Raw genomic sequence first — 26,397 nt, 5'->3', positions numbered from 1 at the left:
AAACCAGGGGTGCATGTAACACCACAATTCTCTGTCGTCGTAAGCCTGGAAGTTGTCTGAAGATATTGCCATCTGGTGTGTAGAAAATAGGAGATTTTTATGTTCAAGGAAAAAAAAAAGCCCTGGCAAACTTATGGAAGAGTGTGATTAGTTTCCCTAGTTTCATTACAATGATTTGTAAGGACATTGAAATGTCATTTGTAAGGTTCAAACTGAAACAACATAAGCAAGGGGGGAGAGAAGGTTGGTGGCAGGAATGAATGACCTCTGTCTGTTAAGAACGTACTGGGAGGGTCTTATGAATATAAACCATCATTCAAACTAAAAATAAAAGCTTAATTCTGGGAAGTTTTATGGGGGCACCATCAGGCCTTAGGTTTCACTTTCTCCCATATTTATTTATTTTCTCTGTGAGCCAATTGCCCATGCAGAACATGACAGTTAATTATGCTTCTCTGTTTCCCTCTGACAAACAAAGCACAAGTAATGCCAGCAGGGATTAAACTGTTTGCTTTTGGTTTACAAGGAATTAAAGCATGTATGCAGTAAATTTCCCCATAAAGGTCCTTCCTAAAGCCATAGACTGGGGAAGTAATATTAGCAGCTAACACTGTGGATGCAGAGCTCAGTTCAACAACCTTTAAATAAACGTCCAGTATGTTTTCTCCTTCAGATGGGCTTTACTCAGGTTGTGCCTCCATGGGCTTCAGCAGGCTGATGTGAGCGTGTGCTGCCCATGCTCCCTGTCAGCCAAACACATCCACATCCACAGCCAGCCTGACAGCCCCAAGTGGGTTCATTAGCCAGGTCAAGTGCTGCACTAACCACAGCTTACTCTATTTCCAGGTCAGAACATATTTACACCTGCTCAACTCCGAGTGCAAGCACGACAGCACGCACATTGCAGGGGGGACCGCAAATTCAGTTCTCAATTCAGTGTGTGCATGCTCCTCATAATTCTATTCCTTGCTTGCCTTGGTTGAATTCCCTCCTGTCCAAATGCTCTTTTCTAGTTGTTTGTAACAAGACCTTTTACATTCAGAAGGACCAGGTCTCTGTGAGAAGGCTGAGGAGCCACTAATGGGCAGACCATTAACCTGTCTGCAGCTGGTTCAAATCTGTCAGATGCTGTTGACCAGAGGAAGTGCTATAAGTCTACCTGATGGTATCAAACAGTATCTTAACTAAGCTCTTATTAAATCAGGCCAGTAGGAAGTTAGTTTCCTAAATGGCTGTTTCAAACCAAGTCTGCTCCAGTCCATTTGTTCAAGGTTCAGGCTGTCTGAGACATGGCAGATCACTGTTCATTCAGATGTCTTGACAGTTTCAGGACAAGGACCCCAGGACTAACCAGGCCCGGGTTCTAGGAGCCTCTCTGTCCAAAAAGAGAAGGTTCAGTTCCAACACAATGCTACTCTGAATGTGCAACAGTGGCCTTTTCCACAAGCAAAGCAAAAGCCCATCTGCCCTATGTGGGGTTCTTTGCAGGAACATCTGCAGAGAAAGGGAGAGCTTGGACAAAGCTGTAAACCTGACAGGTTAAAAATCCTCAAGAAAAGTGCTTCAAGTGACAGGGACCTGGAAAAGAGACGAAAGGGGATTAAGAAAGTGGAGTATGTGGTGGGCTATCTAAATGAAGTGCTTGAGCTGTAAATGGGACAATTCTGTCCAAAAACCTACACTCCACCTCTATAGGATTAACCACAGAAGAGCCACATGAAGGTAGCAGCATAGGGGAATATTGCTAATACTTTAGATTTTCTGTGGAAAGAGAAGAATCGGTGCCAAAAACATATTGCATGTATTTTATTGAAGAAAAATCCAGAAAAGATACACGAATACAGATTATATAGCTCAAGAAATCTATAACGCATTAATATCTTGGGCCTGGGAAAACACACCAGGCAAAATACCATTGTATGCTTGCCCTTTTCTGGTACATTTGCTATGTAATTATGCATGCTGGAGAATTCCTTTCATGCATATTTTGAAAATAAAGGGTAGCCTTTAGCTTCAGACTGTTGTCAGGAATTGTTATTGAAAATTTAAAATAATTAAGAAAAAAAAAAAAATTGCAGAGCGCACTTGTTTAAGGTGCAGGGAGACCTGAAAAAGCAGCATCAGATTGAAAGGAAAAGGCACTGCAGGTGTAATATTTACTGGAGTGTTAATTGTGCAGTGGCTAAAAATAAATAACCAGCATAGAGGTTGTTTTTGGGTGAGTGCTTGATTGCAAGTGCAAAGCTCTACAATTAGCACTAAAAAAGCTGAGCTCACTTTTCTGTGCTGCAGTTTGTATTAGGAGTTAGGTGGACTTCTCTGTGCAAACTCTTATCAAACATGCAGAAGAGGACAAGACACAGGCTCTGGTTTCTGGTAGACTACCTACCATTTAAAGTTTAGGAATAAGAACCACCCCTCAATATTGAAACCTCATATCTTATATGCAACATGAACTGAACTTTTGTTTAATGACAAACCGGATTATTTCAAGATGAAGGATAAGAGGTTTATAGCACTTTAATTGGTCATTACCCTAATAACAATCAATATGTAAGAGTATTTTTGGTGTCAGAGAGGAGCTTTGGCAGTGTATGCTGTCATGTGAATGATGAGATTCACACCTGAGGATCACCATGTGGTATATTTTATCTCAAATTGTGATTCAGGTTTAGGCCTGAACAAACTACATCAAGTTAAGTCCTTTTTCTTTATACTTACAAAATATTCATCATCTACAGTAATGTTCCTTAATCTCAATAATTCAATCAATGCTTTTTTGCAAATGCTACAAATCCATGGATTGCTCCAAAGTTCGATTTTGTGATTTTTATCCCAAAAATGTCTTCTGTTCTAATTCTTTATTTATAGTTCATAGTTAGCTGCCTAAAATGATAAGATAAAGTTGGTGTTGCCTGGCCATCTGTAAACTGCACCAAGATTTGACAAGGGGACTTTTAAAATCAATTTCCACTGCATCCACATCTGCAGTTGGATTTGCATAGATGTTCTTAACTCTTTGCCTATTACACAGCAGTGAACAAAATTTTGTTGCCATGAGTATTTTGACAGAGCAAATAAAAAGGCACAGAAACTACAGTTACAACAGCCATGTAAGTGGATGCACTAGATAAAGCAGTAAGCACCACCAAAGCAAATCCTTTAGTTGTATTTGGAGCTATGTCTCTGTATAAACCGTTTTTGTTAGATTTCTACCATGACTTTTTCCTTGCTGAATTTAGCTTTAAGTTTGAAATCAAGCTGGAGAAGAAAACACCTAAAAGGCACAAGCAGCTTTTGTTTCTTGGACTAGTCTATTCATTTGGAAATACAGATATATATACAATATGTAGACATGACACACATTGTACCAAATCTTTCTGTTATAGACAGATAAATTATATGTACAGATACATATGTATATATACACATGCAGATTTCTTTATAAAAGATGATGTCTGGGTAAAAATTTTGGCCGTTATGGTAGTCCTGATATATCTGTACAGTAATAACAATTCATATTGTTATTAAGAGGCTGATCCTTGAGAAAAACACTAATCATTTCTGAAGTTACTCCTTAAAGTAAGTAATGTCACTGCTTGGACTATATTCTGCTTGCCTGATCTGTTTTCTCATCTATTAAAGCACAACAACATTAATGCTGCACATAACTTGTGAAACATCATCCTGTAAGCACAGAAGAGTAAGCACTTTAAACTGTTTGCACTTGAACATGCCTGTACCTTCCCCACAAATTAAGTGAAGCTGATAAAATAGGGTGGAATGGCCATCTATCGGAAGCATAGTCCACTGAAAAGGTCAGAAACTTAACAGCAGATTTCTATAATTCACAGGAGGCACAAGACATTAAAAGTTGCTGCCTCATTCATGTAACAAAGATTGTGTCAAGAAAATAAAACAGTACAATATTTATCTGTTCTCTGGAGAGAGTTCATCAAAAGATGAGGAAACAGCTTTGAAGAAGCCCATTCATCTAATGCTGGTAAGACTTTTTAGTTGTAAAATCCACCACAGAAGTGGCAGGCTGATGCATTTTTGAAAGCAAAACAACAAAACATATCTAAAACCCTAAAGGATTAAAAGAAACATAACGTTTTTTTATTAGCAGTTACAGAGCTCTAGGTCCCCACTGTTTAAAGCACTGGAGAAACCCAGAATCTGCAAACCATCTCCACTTTGGGGGGAAGTCTCAGGTTAGAGTGAGACCCAGCAGGTAAGAAATGATGTGTCCATTTAGGCTGGGCACCTCACAAACACTTCTTGTCTCCTGAACGGAATGTTCACCGTGGCCACAATTGGACCACAGTGGAGTCCACCCTATCTCAGCCCCTATGTGTCTTGGTTTGCTCTGGAACGATGCCAAGGGACATGGCACACTGGGAACCATACATCTCTTCTCTTCTGGATGACCAGAGAGTCAGTCTCTTCCTTTGAGCCCTACCGAGGAGCTGTGGCTTAGCATGACGGATGGCACTTTCAGCACAGTTGCTGCTGCTGGTTTTTATTAGAGGTCCTGGTGGGGTGTTAAGCCGACCTCTTCACAAGGTAATGAGGCTTCTTAATGAGGGGGCAGTTTGGAGAGGCAAGGTACCTTAGTTTTGTGACATCAACTACACCACCTCAGAAAATAAATTTCTTGCCTTTAAATACACTGACCTGAGCTCATTTGCATTTGGTGTGTAAATCCCTTCCTGAAAGCCACCTGGTGCTTTCTCTGACCTTTGCAGCACTTTTCAGGTTCTTTTTATCAGACAAATTACAAGTCTCACTGAAGGGATGACTGAGCATTTTTTCAGGTTCAGAGCCCAAAACATATTCTGCTTGCCTGCCCATGGGAACACGCTGCTTATGCTGTCAGTGCAACACTTCTAGCAATCATACGGGTGACTCTCTTACTCTGTGTGTGTGGCCCAAGGTATAACAGCAACTCTTTTGAAATAAATCTAAGCACTAACAAATTTTCTTGCTATGTAAAAGTGTTTGGGAAACTGAGCATAAGTAACTGTTCCATTACCCATATACCAGTCATATGGAATACTGACTGTTACAGTAGTGAGCAAATTCAATAGTATGGAAAAGCACACATTGCCTATTTATTTGAATCCTTCTTTTAACTTCAAATTTGAGATCTTCCATAGGGTGTCAGAGTTTTACAAGCCTTATTCTGACTTGTTTTTACAATAAAGAAATTGGCTATGACTCTTAAGGCAGACCTGGACTTGCTGTAAGACAGGCAAGAATTGCTTAGAACTGGAAGTGCGATTTAATCCCTTCAGCAATGTCTTTATCTGTCTCCTCCAGGACATACACAGAAGATCCAGACACTTTACAGCTTCAGAGTCAACATTTTCCCTAACAGCCTTCCAATTTGTTTATTAAGTTAATTGTAATGGCAGCAAGATTCATATAAACAAACTAGATTTATTAACCTTTCTCTATGGAATCCTCTGTGTATTTTAAAATGCATTCAAATAGTCTTTGCATGGTCAATTGTGTTATTTCAGCTTCTTTTTTTCCTGAAATATATGAATTTACAGCAATTTTTCCCAATGCACAATAACATTTTTAATTGGTAATTCATAGTACATAAAGCAAAAGTTATTTGATTTGTGAAAAATACAATCTAGCATGGCTTTTTTAATTGCCTTTTCGTTATTTATATCTTGAAACATTATCCATTAATCATTCATGAGCTATTAATACCAAATTTGTAACTATTAAAACATTGAGCTGAAAAACCAAGAAGACAACATTTGAAAAAGATGCTCATTATGTTGGATAACATAATAAAAAATAAGGCAGTAGTATAGCATATATATAAAATAGGTACACTTTTTATGAATTCACATATTTCTTTATAATATAATATATGCTATATAAAAATATAAAGTTATTATTTTAACCAATTTATATTTTCTATATACGTATTTTAACCAACTTTATCTAAACTGGTTAAAATAATACTTCATATTTTTTTTTATATACAACATATGTATGATAATATTATTTTTCATATAGACATGAATTGGCCAAAAGAATACTTATTCTCTCTTTACAGCTTCTGTACATATCAAACACTATATATATGTGTATGTATATGTGTGTGTTCCTAAACTGCTAAGGTAAAAGAATTTTGTTTCAGCTTTCATATTATAACACAATCATAAAAATACCTTGACAAACTTGAACTGAAACACATTTTCAACAATATATGTTAATAATGTAAAGAAACTGGATTTCTAAAATTATTTTTTACCAAAAAACAGATGTTGGCATTTTTATTTACTGGTTATTTTAACATTTTGGAGGTTTCCCTATTTCTGAATGACAGGAACTCTGATTTTGGTGTTCCTCGTGGAAGGGGATTTTTTTCACAAATAGTTCCAATACTATGTAATAACAATTTAAGGTTTAGCTAAATAGTTTTTAGTTTAACTGCTTTGTCCTAAAGTTTTGTATCTTATTATTTCCACAGTTCAATGATCCACACACTACCATACACAAAACTTCCCTTTAGGATTTTAAAACTGCCCACATCTCTTAATCATAAACTTCTTCCCAGAATAAGGATTTCTCTGCATCTGGCATAGTAGTCAATTGTGATGAGAAAGGAAGTTTCTCAAAGAGAATAATGAAAGATTAATATTGTGAGTGGGAGTCAAAATTGCAATTGTAGAATGTATTCTTTGGCAGCCTATAAGATATAAATACAAAGAAATAGCAACAAAATTGTATCTTCTGGTTGATGGAACTATCTATCCCACTATGGAGATATACTTACTGGTAGTTTTCTTTCATTTTATAATCTCTATGTGATCTTAGTGTCGTTTGTCCATTGCAAAAGAGAGATTTATTTTCCATTTTTATCAACATTTCATAAACAGAATGTCATCACATACAAAACACAAACTACTGGTGGTCCATAAAATGCCACATGTTGACCTATATAATTGAATATTTAAAAGTTAAAATGCTTATATATTTCCATATACTTAAATGACGAAACAAAGAAGATAGGATGAAATGCAAAACTTGGTGATAGTTGCTGCATAAGGTGGGTTTGGGAGTTTATTTTACTCCCCTTTAATTTTGTTTTGCTATGATTGGAGGACTACTTCATAAAAAAAACACCAAACAAGCAAAAAAACCCAACAACAACAAAACTGATCTAAAACGTAGCAAATGACAAAAAGAAAAAAAAAAAAGCTGACAAGTACAAAGATTTCAGCCATGTACATCTTTCAAAGACTCCCCTTTAAAAATTTATAAAAAGACATCAAACAAATGCTACATATATACTTAAAAGAAACTGAAACCCAACATTGTTTAAAATTTCACACCGGAAGGCCATTTCCATCTGAGACTTAAACCTACACTGCTAAAATCAGTGCAAGCCTTGCCTTCAAATTAAAGCAAGGAGGTATGCTCTATATTAAGAGTAGAGTATAACCTCAATTACGATTGCATGTATCTATCACAGTATAAATATTATTTTCTGGTTCTAAGAATGAAAATTAGACATGCTATATCACATGAATAAGAGACAATAAAATTTTAGCTGTAGCTATTAATAATACCTTTCACCATGCTCTTCATCCTCCAAGTGAGTTAGTAATTAATCCTTATAAGCAAAGCTAGTTAAAGGAAGAGGTGAAAATAAATTATCTGAAAGTGCATTATCATCTTTCTTCAATAATTTCTTGCTAACATATCCTAATTTAGGAAAAGGGAATGTAGTTGAAATTACGTTCATTCCGAAAGGTGTCTAACTCATAACATGAGATTTTTTTCTTCCAGATGGTCAATACTAATCTCTACTGCCTTAGGTGAGCTTTGGAAAACATCCTTAATTGTTGGTCTGGTTTCCAAGTGTGTGAACAGAAATTAGTATTTGACTAGTCCAGTCACGTTTGAAAGCTGTTATTATTTACACTCGAAAGTGGAGACATAAAGGCTGAAAGTATTGGCGGCTTGCACAAATTTTCAGAGGAATGTGGTGTTTGGTTCTGCATTTCTGGCTGCCATGACTGTCAGCTTAGCTGACATAAAAGGGCATTTGTCATTATAAAATAAATTTTATTTGTTTCACCATATTGATATTTCTAACTCTGACGTTCCGTTCTCTGTGAAATTATAAGAGTTATGTTAAATTGGGAAGCGTCTGGTCCTGAACCTCCACAAGTGTAAATCTGTTGCCTAATTGATCATCACCACATTACATCTTTTCCAATATGATTTTCTTTGTCTACACAAAGTTATAACAGGTGCTTAAAGGATATTAATGTGTTAGCAAACATGATTTAAATCTTTTTTCTTCCTGTAGTCGGGAAAAGAATAGCAGAAGGATCAATAAAGGCAGTTGTCTTTTTAGCACTGTCACTTACCCAATATGGTTTGGTAACGATTCAACTGTCAGATTTTGTAACAGGAATTAAGGATGCATAAATACTGTCAGGTGAAATATTTCTAACTTACTGCTTATTCATCCAAAAGAGAGCTTCAATGAAGAATACAGGAAAGGAGATGGCAAATGCTTAAAAATATAATATATTTACTTAGGTCACTGCCAACGTATATTTCAAGAGTATGAACATACCTGCAAATACATTTTTGAATAATTTCCTGTGTATTCTGCCATATTTTGCTTTGTTTTTTCATTTCCAATTCTTAGTCCACCCAACAAATCTAGCTAAATCTAGTGATGTGCATACCATCCACAGAAGGTGACCTCTCAGCCCTCGTGCTCTCACACCATAGATGTGACATGGCAGAGAGGTGCCCAGCTCTGCTCCATCCCCTGCTTTCACTCCTAGAGGTGGAAAGTGGGCAGGTAGTGACTGCAGTCCCAAAGAATGAGCTGGAAGACCTCATGCCCATGTTTGGGAAAGGTAACATGCCACAGCAAATACAGAACCCAAGTGTCTTCAGGGTTCCCCCCTTGTCCCCACGTTGTTCCCTTGCAAAGAATAGAGATTATTTATGATAATATGATAAATACTTGTTGTCTCCAGACTGGAGACCACTCCATCATAAATATTGTCTATTCTAGGATGTTTGCACTTTGGTACATGTATGTAGTGCCTTCCTTTACTTTGATACCTTTTTATCCCTCTGTTTCTCAAGCTTAGCTATGCAGCAGCAGCAAGGCTGAAGAAGACTGCATAGCTGTCATTCTTCAAAACTACAGACAGTCAGGTAGATGGGAACCCCCTCTGTAGATATTGATTTGTCGCATTTTATTAGATCTGGTTTCTGAAGGGAAAGACACATTAAAAAAACATAAACTGGATTTTACTCTCCACCACAATAATGCTCCTAGTACAAAAGGTCAGTTGTGGATTGGTTTCTATTCTATCAAGAAAGAGATATGCTTCAAATCATCTTCCAGAAAACAACTAACTTGGACAAGAACATGCATCTATAATAGAAAACTGCAAGCTTGACCAGAGGCACATGGACTTGGACATGTCCATACTGTAAAATGATGGTAATTCTCACTTCCAAGAACTGAATTCATAGTCCACTAAAAAAGAACAAACATAAGCTGGGTACTCCAGTGTGGCTTGGTGGTTCCTCACATAATTTATAACAGCAAAAGCAAAAATTGGCAAACAGTTGCTCTCCAGCTTGCTCACAAATGTGTACTGAGACAACTAATTTAGAGCCAAACCTTTCTTGCCTTGCTCTTCCCTGAGTTTACCCCTCTCTGAACCCATGAATCCAAGGCTAGAGGTGGGTTAAATATGGTTGTAGGAGGGACTATTCAGTCCCAATTCACTCCTATTGTAAGGTCTCTGGGAGGGTGACCACTCTCCTGTCCCATGTTTGTGTGGTTTGGTAGGCTCATAGTTGCCACTGCAGTACAAAATGGAGGAGGAAAGGATTGGAGATCACTGTATTAGCTGTGACATACCTTGTCACTTCTGAGGAGGACTGTGAGGAAAGTGACAACTGCCCAAGCCTCCAGAAAAGGAATAAGTCAATGGATGATACTGATTTCCTCTATCTGACAATTTAATCACACTTAGATCTGCTCTAAAGAACAGGAGCTTATAACTATTGGTCATGGAAAACATTTCCATGTAAGAATGGGATGTTACTACAAAAAAAAATGTGTTAAAGAACACTGAAAAACATTTTCATAATTAAAAGAAAAATAGGCCCAGAAATATTTTTGAAACTTTTACAAATTTTTTTCCTGAGCATGGCCTCTGCGGGCCAGCTGCACAACAACAGCTGGCTGCAAACTACCCTCTGACCACTAATTCAACCAGAAATTAGACTCATAGCCTGTACTGTCGAGGTGTCCCTGCCCTCTGAAAGAGCCAACAAGAGTAAATCCAGTGTCATCTCCCCTTTGTGAGGCTTAGAAGATTGATCGATCAGATCCTCGTAAATGGGTTTTAGCTACAAGGCTTCATTATTGTTTGAAAATGACTTGCAAGACAAGCAGACTTTCTGAAGAAAAAAGTCATAGATATGCAATTATGATGTAAGCTAATCCTCTCCTTATCATAGAAAATAAAGTGCTTTTGTGAAACACTGTCTCCATGTTCTGAAGACTATTGTGTTTACTGAATGAAAAAACAAATCTCCTAGAGAAAAAGCTCTATCTTTGACTTAAGATACATAATCAATAACCTTGCAAGGCATTCAGGCTACGTATTCACTAAGGAGCTGCTTTAATCAAACACATCCATGTCTCTTTTAGGATAAATCCCTGTTGTCAGCTACACTAAAACAGTATTTTCAGCTCTTGTTTTCATAACGTTAGTCCTACATGACAGTTCTGTGTCATCTGACAACCCTAATCCATCTCAAGGTTAGAATCTATTTTGTATTTCAAATCTCCCAAATCTCTGACCACTTAGTTTAAGTAGGATTAACATAAGCACCAGAAACCACAGAGAAGCAACGAAAGCCAAGATTACGCTTTGATCTGCTCAAGTAGACACTTGCTGAACTCCAGGAATACGACGAGCAGCAGAGCAGAAAGGGAAAGCACAAGCCTCAGAGCAAAGCTTTGTGTTGGATGTGCATTGGTAGAAAATTACCAGACACATTGTGTGCTTCATTAAAATGTTTTCATGAGAAAGTTGGGAGAAAAATACCACAAATGTTCTTATCAATGAAGCAGAAGCAGATTTTGCTTCGACATAATCGTTGGTCCAACGAACAGACTGAAATCACTTGGGAAAATGTTCCTCATGATACTGGAATTTAAATCAAAGTTATTCTTGGCCCTATACATGCACTATTATGAATTTGAATGAGAAATACTTGTCTACATATAAGTGGAGAGATGACCTCCAGCAATTAATATTATAACCAAACTCAGTTGACAAAGTTACATGAGCTCTGTCTGGTGCATACCAAAACCAGAGGGCATGATGCTGCATTTCTGATGTAAGGTTGCTTTAAAATTAATTAATAAAATGATTTAATGGAATTGCTTAAATTTATTTTATGTTTCCTGGACTTAAAACTTGTTTTATGACAGATTTTGTGGTTCTGTGCTCATGTAGGCATAGTGTAAAAGGAACTTTGGCCACTGATAACCCAAGAAAGTAGATTGTCTTTCTGCCATTTTTCATGAGATAAATGTAAAAACAAACTAATATCTTAAATACTGAAGTGAGTTTTAAAATAGGTTTTTAAATTATCATTTCTCCCCATTCAGTCTTAGCCTTGTATAATCAGTCACATTTTAATAATAAATTGTCATTTGAATATTTTTTTCTTTAAAAGTTTGATTTTCAAATGAATCCTGCCACTGAAGAAGGAATGTTGATATTAATCTCATATTTAAAACCACAGTGTGAGTGTTGTACATATTCTGGATATGAGCTTTGCAAAGCATCTTACAGAACACTCTTACTGCCTCATGTTAGAATAGTGAGAATTTATTTTTTTTTTAGTTCTGAAAAACCATGGGTTTCCATTCATTATTCTTTTGTATGTTTTTTACATCTTCAGAATAATGGTGTCATATTTCTTATTCCCTGAACTAACTAACAGTCTCCACATTTTTATTTTGTTTTGGTTTTGCTCTTTTTTCTTTTTCTTTTTAATGTTGAATGTTCTGGCTTCTGAGTTCCGAGTAACATTAATGAGGCAAAACACAAGTTTTTAAAATAAATGCAGATCTACAAAAACTGAAAAGGAGAAAAGCTCTCCTCTCCTCTCCTCTCCTCTCCTCTCCTCTCCTCTCCTCTCCTCTCCTCTCCTCTCCTCTCCTCTCCTCTCCTCTCCTCTCCTCTCCTCTCCTCTCCTCTCCTCTCCTCTCCTCTCCTCTCCTCTCCTCTCCTCTCCTCTCCTCTCCTCTCCTCTCCTCTCCTCTCCTCTCCTCTCCTCTCCTCTCCTCTCCTCTCCTCTCCTCTCCTCTCTCTCCTCTCCTCTCCTCTCTTCTCCCCTCCCCTCCCCTCCCCTCCCCTCCCCTCCCCTCCCCTCCCCTCCCCTCCCCTCCCCTCCCCTCCCCTCCCCTCCCGTCCCGTCCCGTCCCGTCCCGTCCCCTCTTTTACACTCCTCCTGATCAGTTTTGGGATGGAGAGTGGTGTAGATTACTGGCAGAAATTATGGGGTGATACATTCAGATGGGTATAGGGACATAGGTAAAAAGTATTGTGGAGAAATTACAAACACCGAAGGTTTTTTAAGTTGGCATCAAAAGGAACTTGTCTACGCTGCCTTTCACAGACAAGCATCGTTCAGCATTGCTGAGCTTAAGTGACTGAACTTGAGCCAGCTCCACGCACAGCACTGTGTTCAGCTCACAAACACTTCTTTCGGGAGACAAGCCATCTCCTTCTGTGACCCACAGAACAATGTCATGTCTAGCTCCAGAAGACCTTGTAGATCCAGCAGGAAAGGATCTCTTTGGAATTATTAGGCAAACCTATTGAATTGCAGTGATTCACAGCTGAACTGCTGGCTTCTGTTCTAAGGCAATATAGGTAGGCAGAAGATGCTTTCTCATCTGTGCTGTTAATTAACAGTGGAAGTGTTCAATATGTCTCTGATGGGACATTAAATCCTGGGCAGTCCCTCACATCCAAGCAGGGAGTGGGTCTCAAGGCAAATGAATCCTTCTGGCAGCCAGTTCCCATCTGTCCCTCTTCAAATATGATGGATCACCTGCAGTCAGGTCGCCTGGCAAGTGCTCATCTGGGGACATGAGAGGACACCAAGATGCAACATTCTGGAGTGCCTCCTGAAACAGCTCTGCAATACATCATTGCCAACAGCCTGGGTACCATCACTACAGCCAACAGCACCTGAAGAAGGTACACCCTCTTCCCTTGTGTTAGTCTTTTGAATGTGCAGCCAACTGCATCTCACGGGACAGCAATCCCATCCTTTTCTGCTCCTTCCAGTCTCCCCAGTGTGCTACCTGCCTGTAGAGAGCTGTACTGAAGGTTGCTCTAGAAGCCAGTACCCCTCCTGCCATGGAACCGGATCTGCCTGCTCTACCCTGCCTGCTCCACTGGTAACTGATCTGGTGAAAAGATCATCCTAACCTCAATAAAGCAGTTCATCATTTTCAGTGTTGTAATTCCATGGGAATTCTTATTAAGAGGTCAATGTAGGAAACTGTGAGAGATTATGGGATTCTGCAATACAATAAAAAGGGATTATATTTCTTAATAAAAAGGGCTTTTCTGAGTCTTGCAAGCCCAAAGCACTCAGCTCTGCTTTGAGTCCAGAAAATCCATTTTTCTTTTTTTTTTTTTTTTAAACTTACATGCAGTAAAATGCTCAGCTGAGTCTCCCTGTGTCTTTTCTTCTGAAATAAATCTGGTCATGTGTGCCACATTATGATGTTATAGAAAAATCACTTTTGCTCTATAGCTCTTAGCTGACTTCTAGGAGTGAAAGCTAGATCAACTCAGATCTGTTTTATTTAGAAACCCATGTGTATTACAACAAGCAACTCCTTTTCCCAGTGCCGTCTTAAAAACAAACCATCGCCATTTGTATATAATTTGTAGGTCTTTTCAGGAAAAAAAAAAAAGTCTGAATCGTGCAGTTTGTGTCCATCAAATATTCCCTTTCACTCAAACAGCTGGTTTTAAATCAATTTATTTCACACTCGTAACAAATCTGAGTATTTTAAAGGGGAAGTAGCATCTGCTGAACTGTTGCTTTGCTTTGTGCAGGCTAGTGGGGTCTGCACACCAGAAAAAAAGGTTCCTAAGCACCAGGTCAGTGCCTTTCTCTGACTTTCCTACCAGAGATTTTGTCTCTTTGTAACTAATTTAACATTTACAAGGCAAAGAAGAGGGAGAAAGGTGGTGGTCTTACCATTTCCCATGTAATTGTGATTTGGGGCTGGAGAGGCAGGAAAGCAAGGAGTTTGCTATTCATTAAATTTTAATTAATAAAATTCAATTTAATATATGTCCAACTTCTTCTCCCATTTACTCTAGTGTAGAGCTAGGCTAATAAGATGAAACAGCTTGTGCCAGTATAACATTTCATGGCGTGGTAAGAAGGATGCATCCCACAGAATATGGTCTGGTGGAACAGAGATAATTCTCAAAAAGTAGCCAGGGAGCAAATATCTTCTGTGCTCATTTCCTCTCTTCAGTATATGTTGTTCATACATTAATCTCTGTGGTTTTCTATTCAGTCTGGCAAATCAATATACCTGAATCTCACAATAAAAGTTGTTTCTGCAGCTAATCTACTGACTAAAAAAGAAAAGGTATCTTACAAATTCTTCTCTTTTCTTATACACTTAGGGAGAAGAAAGTGCACTAAGTAACATCTGATCTGAACAAAAATCACTTAGCTATGGATGTTGCACTAAATAGAGCCTTGGAGAAAGACAAGAAAAAGAGTTCACGTGACTTACCATAGATTGCTACTATAAGACCAGTAGACTTCTTATCTAGTCAGAGGTTCCTCATGAAGGCTAAAAAAATCCAGGAACCTAACTCAGGTTCTGTGAATCATCATTTGCAAAAACCTAGAGAGGTCCACTGACCCTCCAAGAGCCTCATTTCCTAGCTAGGTCTTAGACTTACCAATCTAAAAGGTAGGCAGTATGAATATTCTGTCAGCTTTGTATATCAATCACTTCTGTCATGGTACCTCACATCTATGATCCCACTTTCCATTTCATATAGCAAAAACTTTCCCATATTCACTTTCAAAGCCTATCCTTGATGTTCCTTTATTCTTTTTTCACATGAATAATCTATGAAGCTATTGATGCCCTGCACTTACACACTTCCATTAATGCTGACCTTGACATCTAACATATATTTTCTTCCTTTCATGGGAAAAGTTCATCAGGTCAATCCAGTATCTTTGCTTGGGGCATATGCACTCTGTATAAAGCTTTAAATCTCCTTCAAAACTGTACCTATTCTGCATTTAAAGCCCACTTAACATTAACCAAGGATCCATTTTGCTGTGACCTATTATAATAGCTTCACCATCACATTCCAGCTTTTGCCTTCCTATTGACACACACTTTGTATGTATGTAAGGGGCACATAGCAATTTTTTCTGATATGTCAAATGTTTTTTAAAAGGTCCTGGATGACAAGTTGGCACATTTTGTACATGTTTTTCTTGCATACAGTTTGAAGGAAGCTCCAAGAATTTAAGAAAACTAAGAAACAAGATCTTATTTTATTTGGCCACTCAACAGCTTTCTACTTAAAGTGATGCATAGGAGAATCTATATCTGTATTCTCCAAAGATTGTTCAAGTTGGATGGGACACAATCCAGAAGTACTCCAAAGTCAGCAGCAAGACTCTCCTTGACTTCTCTAAAAGCAAACTTTCACCCAGAAAGAGAACAAGCAGACATTAAAATGCTTCATATTTTTTCATTCTAAACTAGCTGGGCTGGAGATACAGAGAGGACAGACAAAACCCATTAAGTGTACTGAGGAAGATTCATGGTGTCTAGATTCTTTCTACCCATTATGATGCTGGCAGTTTCAAAAAGGTGTCAATTTTCTGTGCCAAAATATGGGACTGAAACTACAAATCCTCTTTTGGATTCATGAGAGGAGAAACTATTTATTTGTGATTCATGATGAAAATATACCTTATATACAACTATAAAAGTAGCCGGTTTTGTGTTGCATAGAAAATAGCCTTATAAATATCTCTTACATTGAATTGCTTATAGTTCTCATGCTTTATATGCAGGATAAACCCTGGGTTTGAAGTGTGCTTATTATTTAAAGGCTTGTTTTGATATATCAAGGTCTCTCCCATTCCTCCCGATCATCCTTTCCTTTGAAGGTTCACTACCTGATTGAAATGAGAATTTCCATCCACTGCATCAAACAAGCAATGATCTCTCCTGAAAGGTTCTGTATTTAATGGTACCGTGTTTGACGGGAGAAGGGAAAGGAGGGAAAATTTTTCCCTCAATCTCTGTGGTTATCTTGTTCTGTGTAGTAGTGTTGAATCTACCATATTAGAGATGGCAGAACTAACCTAACCTTGGTGTTTCTCTAATAAATAGGATTCAAGCCCAGGTAATAAATGGGCTGTATATTAAAGAAAGAATGAGAAGTCCAGAGGGGAAGACAATGCATCCAGTAAGGTCAAATACTTTTATCTCATCCATCACATTAGTTCTTCACTATACAAACTTTGAACCATAGGAGGAGACAAAAAATACAAATATTAAACCACAGTGTCTATATTGGGATATTTACAGATTTTCCAGTATTATCTCCTGTACTCAGATGTTTTCCTGCAGATGCTTCATTCTGATTTCTTTTGTTACCATCATTATTTGTGCATGTTAGCAAGTCATATGCAATGGGACATCCTGAAAAACTAATTTATTTTTTTTTTCTTTTTGTTTTCCTGGGCATTCTTATATTTTAAAAGAAAACCTTGTAATAACTTTCATTTACAGGTTAAATCACTGGGCAGCCACTGAACTCAATGGAGATTGGTTTGTTTGCAGCAAGGATCTGTCTCTCCCCTTCTTGAATTTTCAGTCCTTACCTTCAAGTAGCTAAGTGTTACTATAAGCTTGACAAATATACTAGAGAGACAAATCATGGTCACAACTTTGGCTACTCTGGAACAGGGGAGTTTTCTAGAATTCAGGTAAACCTCCTTAAGAAGAGGACAAGTGCTTATCTGGGCCAGTCTTAACACTTTGTAATTATCTTACATTACAGCTACAAAGCAACTCAAAAATTCATCACCTTCTTTCTAAAAATGAAGTGCTTTCTTGATCTCGTCTTCTGTCACATAAAAGCATAGAAACATATGGGTACACATAGATTCTTTTTATATATACATTCAACAATGTTGAGGCCCTAGCTGGACTATTCTGCTGGTTTTGTTGATAGGTTTTGATGACATCTTCACATAAATTCTGAACCAGAAGATTTTGTGCTTTACAACTGAAAATCTGGCTTGCACACAACCTTGTATTATCTGGTTCACTGGCCTACCTCTCAGATATTCAGTATTTTAAATGTTAAAAGAAAGGAGATTTGGGAGCCTGGCATCTGAGATACACACCAAATGCCTGACCCAGGATTGCTGAGTCTGTCAAAGTACTGCTTCTGATGCAAAATATTTGACATATCTAAAGTTCAATCATTTTCTATGATATTGGATGACATTTATTTTGTTGTTATCCCTAAGTCCATCATGAAGATTGTTATATAAACATTATAAAAGATTAATAGATAGGCATAGCCTTGGTATAGCATATCCAGCAACGAAAAGTTCTGACACCCTGAATTCACAGATCTCTCCCACTGAAATATGCTGAAATGAGCGAACAATGCTCTTAAGCTTATCTCAATAGTTAAGTTTTTGCTGTTTATATCTCCTTTGATGTTTTTGCCACCAACTTCATAGTGATTCCACACAAGAAAAATCTCATGCATAGTGATTTCCAGTTTCAGCTTTAAATCTTGTTATGATTCTTCCCTAAGACCTGATACCTTGGTATTGTACCAGCACCTATTAGCCTCAGGTAAAGCCAGGTCCTGCCCTACTTTAACAATACATACTGTAAGAGGATATCTCTGCTTAAGAGACATAATTGCACAAGACAAACAAACTGTAGGAGGGAAAACATAGGGAGTAAAAGACAATCTCATCATTGTCAGAGTGGGTCATAGAGCTAGCCATGTCCTTATTCATTAAACTACACTCCTTGTGTAAAAACATCTATCCAAGACAAGTGACTTAGAAAGTTGCAACAAAAGTGTAAAAGAACAAGACACAGGGGGACAAAGGAAAAAAGGATACCAGTCTGGTCAACAATATCTTTAAGGTGAACCATTAAAAGAAAGTAGATCATTAAGTGCTGTTTCAGATCCTGTGGTGTTCTTAAAATAATGTACTGTTCTTTGCTTCTTTTCTTTAACCTGGTATATTATTTCTTTGTTTGTTTAATGACACCACACATGTACTTACGAAAATTACACACCAAGGATCTGATTTATTGCCTAGGATTTTATTTGCATGAAAAAACAACACCAAAGCAGTATTTGACAGGTATGTATCAATTCAATTCCTAAAGGGTGTATTTTGAGTCATTTGTGTGAGTTATGCATGCAGTTACTTACAACATCTATTTTAATCTGTGAGCATTTAATACTACTCCTCAGGAACTAAAATTACAAACAGGCTGACTGAATTCAAGTACACTGCAAGCACAACTTTGCCATCCTGGCCTGCCCAAAGACATGCCACTTCAATCTACAATATCCCAAATTATTTCAATTTAATTTCATTTTTATCTTGATTCTGCCAGTTCCAAGCCACTGACAAAAATGGTTCCAGATTGCCTAGAGCTAGTCCAACCAGCACGAGTTCATTACCAGAAGAATTTTACCTGCCTGTTCCTCTGCAAGTCATCTTCAAAGTATATCCAGAAGTTCATCTAGAAAAAAGTTTGCAGAAGAAAATCTTGCTTGTTGTGAAGGCAAACATACAAAAATCAGATGATTTAACATTCTACTGACTCTGAGACTTCTTTTCTGTGGCAGCATAATGGATACAAATGCATTTCATTCAGAAATCAGCTACCAGGACCAGCTAATTGACTTAAAACCATTGTGGCATCTGCCCACTAGTTGGCAGAAACAGAAAAAATATATCGATGAAAAGAGGAATAATTATTTCATAGTTACAATTACAGCTGATTGGGAATTTGCCAGCAAATAAAGTTGCAATAAAATATGAATTTGTCATTACCAGCTGCTTAACAAAGCTCTAATATTTTATGTACTAAATCTTAAAATACCCACGCTATGCAGATAGCTATTTATTAGCCTGTTTTATAGTCGTATTACTTTATGTTGACCATTTGAAGAAATATTAATTTAATGCTATGGCATCACCTATGGATCAGATTTTTAAGTGTCAAATTCCAGCATACTATCTGTGGCATTTGTTCGGCAGCACAGGAAACACCTACTTTGTAAGTCAGGCTCTTAAAATAGTCTTTGAACATCGGTTGGCAGAGAGACATGCTGATACAAGAGACATCAGAGGGCTGGAGCACCTCTCCTATGAGGACAGGCTGAGAGAGTTGGGGTTGTTCAGCATGGAGAAGAGAAGGCTCTGGAAAGATCTTATAGCAACCTTCCAGGACCTAAAGGGAACGTACAAGAAAGCCGGAGAGAAATTTTTTTGCAAGGGGATGTAGTGATAGGACAAGAAGTAATGGCCTTGTACTGAAAGAGAATAGATTTAAATTAGATATGAGGAAGAAATTCTTCACCATGAGAGTGGTGAGTCACTGGAAAAGGCTGCCCAGAGAAGTTGTGGATGCCCCATCCCTGGGATTTTTCAACCTGGTTTAGTGGAAGGTGTCCCTGCCCATGACAAGGGGGTTGGAACTGGATGATTTTTAAGGTACTTTCATACCCAAAGCATTCAATGATTCTATGATATACCCAGTGGAGTAAAATAAGTGGTAAGTCCTAAGGATGCCAGCTGGGAAGGAGGAATCTTACCTAATATATTTCATTCAATACATGAGGAAACCAGCTCTTTCTTCATTAGCAAAGAACACCAGCATAAAAGATTATGGAATAATGCACTACAGCTAATTTGTAAGTACTGCATATAAATAGGTAGGAGGTCTAGGCTCTAATACCAGGCTCAGCCCTCCAACCATTAGCAAGACTTTGGTTAAGTTACTTAAACTGTTTATGCCATTTCTTCCTCTCCTTTCGTCTGCCTTTTCTACCTAGACACTAAGCTTGTTAAAGCACGGACTCTATCTTTTGTGCTTGCACAACACATGGAACAATAACAGCCCCATTATCAGGTGGAACTTTCAGACAGCACCAAAAAAGAACTAATTAATGGCAATGACATCTATGGAGTACTGTACACAATGTTTTTTTAAAGACATCTATGCTCAGTCAGAGCTGTGAGTTTTTTCATATGCACAGTGAATCATACACCATTCTGCCAGCTTAAATTGCTATCACATAGCCTGAACAAGAAAATATTGCATAGCTAAGGGGTAGGGAGTATGACTTCTCCAGCATCAAAGTACATTGGGCAAATCTTACCAGCAACAATGACTGGGCAAATATTCTACTTGCCAGTGGAATATATTGATGATGGAAGCCTTCTTTCTTGTTCTTTTTTTCTGGTACACTATTTGACCATACAATAAGAGCAAATCATGTTAGCAATAATTACCATATTAATAACATCATCCACTTTTTTAGTTTGGTATAGATTAAGAGGTCCATGACTTTGTCACCTGATTTCTTCAAAGGGAAAAAAAGTGTATAATTTAGTCTGAATTAGTTAATCACCTTCAGCATTCAGTTCTACCATGTTTATTCATACATGGCTTTTCTAGTTCGTCAGTGAAGATATGTAGAACTAAGCTTGGCTAATTTTCCACAGAGGTCTTCTTTGGAGCAGGTTAAGGGGACTAAATGACTCAAATATTGGAACTTCTTGTTTATCACAATCTTGGCTGTTCTTCCGGTTTGTCACACATTAACCAGGGTAAAGCTGGGGATAAACGTGGATAAAGGTTCAGGCACCATAGTGTGGAGGAAGCTGCATAAAGGGAAAGGAATTAATACAGTTTGAGAGGGAACATACTAGTCTTTTACATGGTCTCTCTCTCAAAAAATGTGGATAGAAATTTTCTGCTTTGATCAGGTGGATCTCAGCAATCCTGATTGTGGAAACAGAAACAAAAGGTTCCTTGCCAGTGTTCCACTGTTTGGGGTTTTGAGGGTTTTTGTCCTTTTTTTTTTTTTTTTTGCAAAGAAACAAACTGCAGCATACTTGATACATGAACACTACCAACCTCACTGCCACAACTGTGAGTTTCCTGTGCACGCGCTAACTTGCTTCCAAAATAGCAAATGTAGCACAGGCAAAGCCTGGCATATTTTTTCATTAAGTAAAGAGGTCATAGATGAACTTGGTTCCCACTTGGGCTGACTTTTTTTAATGAGAACTTCATGCAGAGAAAGATGACTAGTTGGGCACATTTTCCTCAACCCAGTTTCACCCATGGGGTTATATGCTTAATTTATTTTTAAATTAATGGTAATGGATGAAACTGCAGTGTTTAGGTGTGTTTATATCAGTGGAAAAGATGTTGCAATTTTTTTTTTTTTTACTATCAAGAGGTTTTTCACTTTCCATAGGTAGCTACTATCTGTGTTCTGTTTAGAATACCACAAATGCTTGTCTTAGCTTTTTTATCTTTCCTCCTTTCTTAATGTATGATGAGGATGTTTGGAAGTGGTAGAAGACTTTATTTTCTTTCTGAAAGGAGATACTGGCCTTCTGCTTGTCACTTTGTCTTGATTGGCCTTCAGTGTTTCAGCAACAGAAATAAGGTTTTAAAACTTTTTTTATGAGCAGCCTTCTGGTCTATGTCTCATTACCCATTTGAATTGCAGTTACCACTGAAATTCTTGTGAAATTCTTTGTTCTATTGAGAGAGGGAAGGGCTACTTTTCTGATCAGATTCTGATAAAAAATTACCCTTTACTTTTTCTAACTTACATAGTTTGAAAAAAAAAAAAAAAAAGACGACCTTCTCAGAAGTGATGCTCAGTAATAGAAAATTGTGAAAGGTACTTTTAAAAATAAACTTGTCAAGAACCTCCTGCCTTGCCAAAAAGCAGTATGGTGCCACTTGTGTTACTGTCATTCTGGTGACAGACAGGCTGGAAATATTAAAATGCAAAACTCTCACCATGTTCTTACTTTCTACACTATCCTGCAGATATGTTGTACCATTCAGCTTTGGTCTCAAGTTTGCTTTTATTTTGTTGGAAAACAGTATGTCCTTCCATACCGTTTTCATCAAACTGGAAACTAGAGTAGATAAAAAGCTCAGATTCAGCCTTTGACTGTTCAGACCTAAGAAGAAGTTAACCGTTATCAGTAGTTCTTAAGAGCCTCCACAGTTACTGGAAGTTTTGACTCTTGCCTATTCGCAATCTCATTTATCAGTTTGAAAAAAGAGGAAAATAAAATACCCCAGAAGGAAAAATTTAAAAATCAGCAATGGAAAGTCTTGTTTTTGTCAGAAAATTTTGTGAATACCTGATTCTGCAATATAACCAGTTTTGTGTGAAACAATATTTGTTTGGAGAGAGATTTTTCATTAGGCCAACTCATGCAAATGTAGAAATACAGGTCAGTTTTGGAGAAGACAAGCTTGTGAAAAGTCTGTTTAGAACAATTTAACCTCTGCTAAGGTTCAGAGATCAGAACTTAAAAAATTTGTTTTGTTTTCACTTCCAGTCATTTTGAATAGACTTATTTAATTTTTTCTCTAATTGCTACATGGCTCCATGTTTCACATAAATAATGTGTGTGGGCCAAGCACTTAGGAATTAAACTCTGAAACATCATACCAGATATGTTTTTTCTGCTAATATTTCTTCTCTTAAAGAGCTCTATGGGAAAAAAAGGAAAAACACCAGTAATGTCTTTTTGCTGGTTTAACGACAAATTGACTAATGTGCTCTACCCACTTTGTGCCATTCCAATGACACTGAATAGCTTTAAATATTGTTTTAATGGCATTATTCTAATGCTGTTGAACAACCAGTACGCAGCAGTAAATCCATCCTTTCGAGTATAATAGGCTCATTTCATGTTTCTTATATCCAAAAGAGATTAACACATAGTTTTGTTTAAATGTAAGATGAACATTAGGTTCAACTCTGTAGCTGTTATTCAGAAAAAGCTGTTTCCACTTTTTTTTTTTTTGAGTGAGAACTACAGGAATAGACCAGAAGGAATCATACATCATAAATAAATGCATTTTTGAGCATTTCAGAATTCTTTCAGTCCACATTTGTTAGACATTTCTTCACAAGAAAGCGACAAAATAAGCCAGTATTATGGAAGGAAGGAGGGATGGAAATTCTTCCATGAGATACATTACCCGTGATCCATGACCCACATCTGTGTGCAAATTACCGCAAGTTACCAGAAAGTAAACTAAGACATGAATTTACCTACTTTATTTACAAAGACCACGACAAAACCTAACTCATTCTGAAGTCTCCTCTGCAGAACTGAGCTCTGCTTTACAATGAATTGATATAAAATGTAAACAACATTTCTTACAACCACTAGTTAGTGCAATGTGTGTACAACTAGCAGCCTTTATGAATACCATTTAATACCTTTATTAAAGAGTTCACAAAAATCCTGAGTCCAATATATTTAGCATTTTTTTCTCCTTCTCTGCAATAAAGTATCTTAGCGTGCACAAGGAAAGAATGACAAGCTGAAATGCTTTGTATCCGAGTCTGTCATTTAAGTTATGCAGGAATTACTAGAAATGAATTTCTTGTACTTTAATAGAGCTCAAGTGTTTCATAAGCCGTAACAACACAATGGATTTGGTGATCACTCCATAATAATCTGACACCACTGCTCCTTCTGTAGCTTTAAAAGAGCATACAGCTTTTTTTCTCTATTTTAAGCAGTTTGCAGAGCCTAAATTCTCTCTACCAGCAGGAAGTGCTCAACTGCATACCAAACTGAGACATTTCTCCATTGCTCATCAACTCCTTTACCTAATTCAGCTGAAGCATCAGCCCTAAACATAGGCTTGAAGGGAGCGAAAGACACATTTTTTTGAGTAAGAAGGTAATTAAAAAAAAACCCCATCCATATACCTCAGGTATTTTTCTCATTCTCCAGGAGGGTAAATGAGGCTGATCTTAGGAAGATATGAACTACATGATTCTGTTCTCTATAGTTATTATATACAAAGTGATTACACCTCATCTTTATACCTTAGAGGCTTTGCTCACTATGTCTCATGATATCTATCTGTAGAACAGACAAGCCTGAAGTCCTCTTAAATAAAATATAAATTATCTTTTTATCTATTAAAAAAGCTGTGGGAGAATTCATCTTCCAAGTCACCAACCCCTTTTTAAAATTTATTAGCTTGTATATTTCCAGGTATTACTGGCAAATTATGAGGTTATCTGAAATTATAGTTATGACTGAAGTTCTATTGTAACATTACAAGGAACATCTATAATTACAGTGAAAGTCTGGTGGAACTCTGGCAAGCTGAAGATTTTGAAATTTAGTTAGAATTAATCAGTGATCAGCAATATGCAAGATGTAATTATCAAATTTATTCTTCTGAGGGTTATATCCCAAACATATGCTAGGAACACTTGTCTCTGAAAGACTACACAACTAAAATTAAAATTTCTTTAAATACTGATTTTCTAAGACCTCTCTGAAATCTAGAAAAATTTGTATATAAATTCTTACTTCAAAACTTTCTCTTATCTCTGACATGAATACTTCCAAATGTCCTTGGCCTTTGGACATGTTGAGCTCTGGACAAGAATCTTCATACTTCTGATTTATATTAATATGTTATAAGAATCATGATGTGGGATCCTGACAAATCACTTCACTACTTTTTTGATGTCTGTGGTTTTATCTTTTCTTAATGGAGAATATGTAGTTTGGGAAAAACTGTTCTGGAGTTTGGTCATTAATCTTACCCACAAAAGATAGGTTGTCGCCTTCAAACCTCTTGAATAGTATTGAAGAAGTGACAGTGATTCTCCTCATCTGTCCAGGTTTTATGAAAGCAAACTTATCAATGGCTCAGTAGAATAACCTCTGGGAAATCTCTCATTCTCAAGGCTCAGGATAGGCAGCTATGTAATTCATGCATGACTACCATAAAACAAGAGTGAATAAGGATAACATTAGGGTTTGGGAACATTGCTATATGAGCTGAGCATCAGTCACTATTCTTGAAACTGCCTGTCTTATCCCTCAAATTAGGATTTTGATCAGTTTGAATGTACCTGCTAGTGTTGGCTCACCAGACCGGTAATCCACTGTCTTTTGCCATATTATGCCATCCATCTTTCCTGACTAACTTCGGACTTGAAACTGCAGTATGATGATGTTGAAACACAGAACACGGGTTAAACCCTGACCATGCATCTTGATAAAACAAAGGACTCATGCTGCTAAACTGAGAGTGCTTTGCAATAGAACACAGTAGCTATACCAGAAGGAACATGGTCAGTTGAGCAAGCTAAAGTAATTCCATAAAGGGAGCAAAGTGAAATACGGACATTTCAGTGATCTTCTACTAGTCAGGATCATAGATACTTCTGCTTCAAGACTGCCCTCCCACAATGAGTTTTCACTGAATTCAAATGCATCTCAGCCCCAGAGAAACAGTAAATGAACAAGTGTCAGCTTTTAGCAGTGAGAGGCATCACTGTAATTCAGTATTAAATCATTGCCCCCATTCTGAGGCGTTTGCCAAATTTACATATACATAATGTTATTAACACAGAATTACAAAACGGTGAGTACAATTTCAAATTTTAAAGCATAAAAATGTAGGAAAAAAAAAATATAAATGCTCTCAGCTTTTTCTCATAGTGGGGGTGTTCCATCCCTCTGATCATTTTTGTGGCCTCCTCTGGACCCTCTCCAGCAGGTCCATGTCTTTTCTGTACTGAGAACACCCGAGCTTGACACAGTATTTCTTAAGTATTGTCAGCCAAGGTTGTTTAGACAACCTCTGCCAGGAAGCGGAGGTCCCAGCCTGCTCCAATTTCACATGGTGCTCCATCCTCTGTTGGCTTCAGCAGAAGTTATTACCACTGCTGTTTCCAGATTAGGTAACGAACGAGGACCGCAGGGACACCTTTTTTTTACATACACAAGAAGCAGAGGGTAGAGCTGGAAGCTCAAGTTGCGGCCAGCACAAGATTCTTGACTCAGGGAAAAACCACTCTCTGCTGAGCAAATTCAGCACAGCAGCCCTTCAGACTTCAAGTAGATCTTGGGCTGCTTCAGGTTGCATGGAAATAGACAGATCAGAAAAACAAACAAACAAACAAATGAAACCAA

This window comes from Columba livia, chromosome 7, assembly GCF_036013475.1.
Source record: "Columba livia isolate bColLiv1 breed racing homer chromosome 7, bColLiv1.pat.W.v2, whole genome shotgun sequence".
In the NCBI taxonomy this organism is placed as follows: Eukaryota; Metazoa; Chordata; class Aves; order Columbiformes; family Columbidae; genus Columba; species Columba livia.
The sequence above is the reverse complement of the archived record's forward strand: the minus strand, read 5'-3'. Positions refer to the sequence as shown.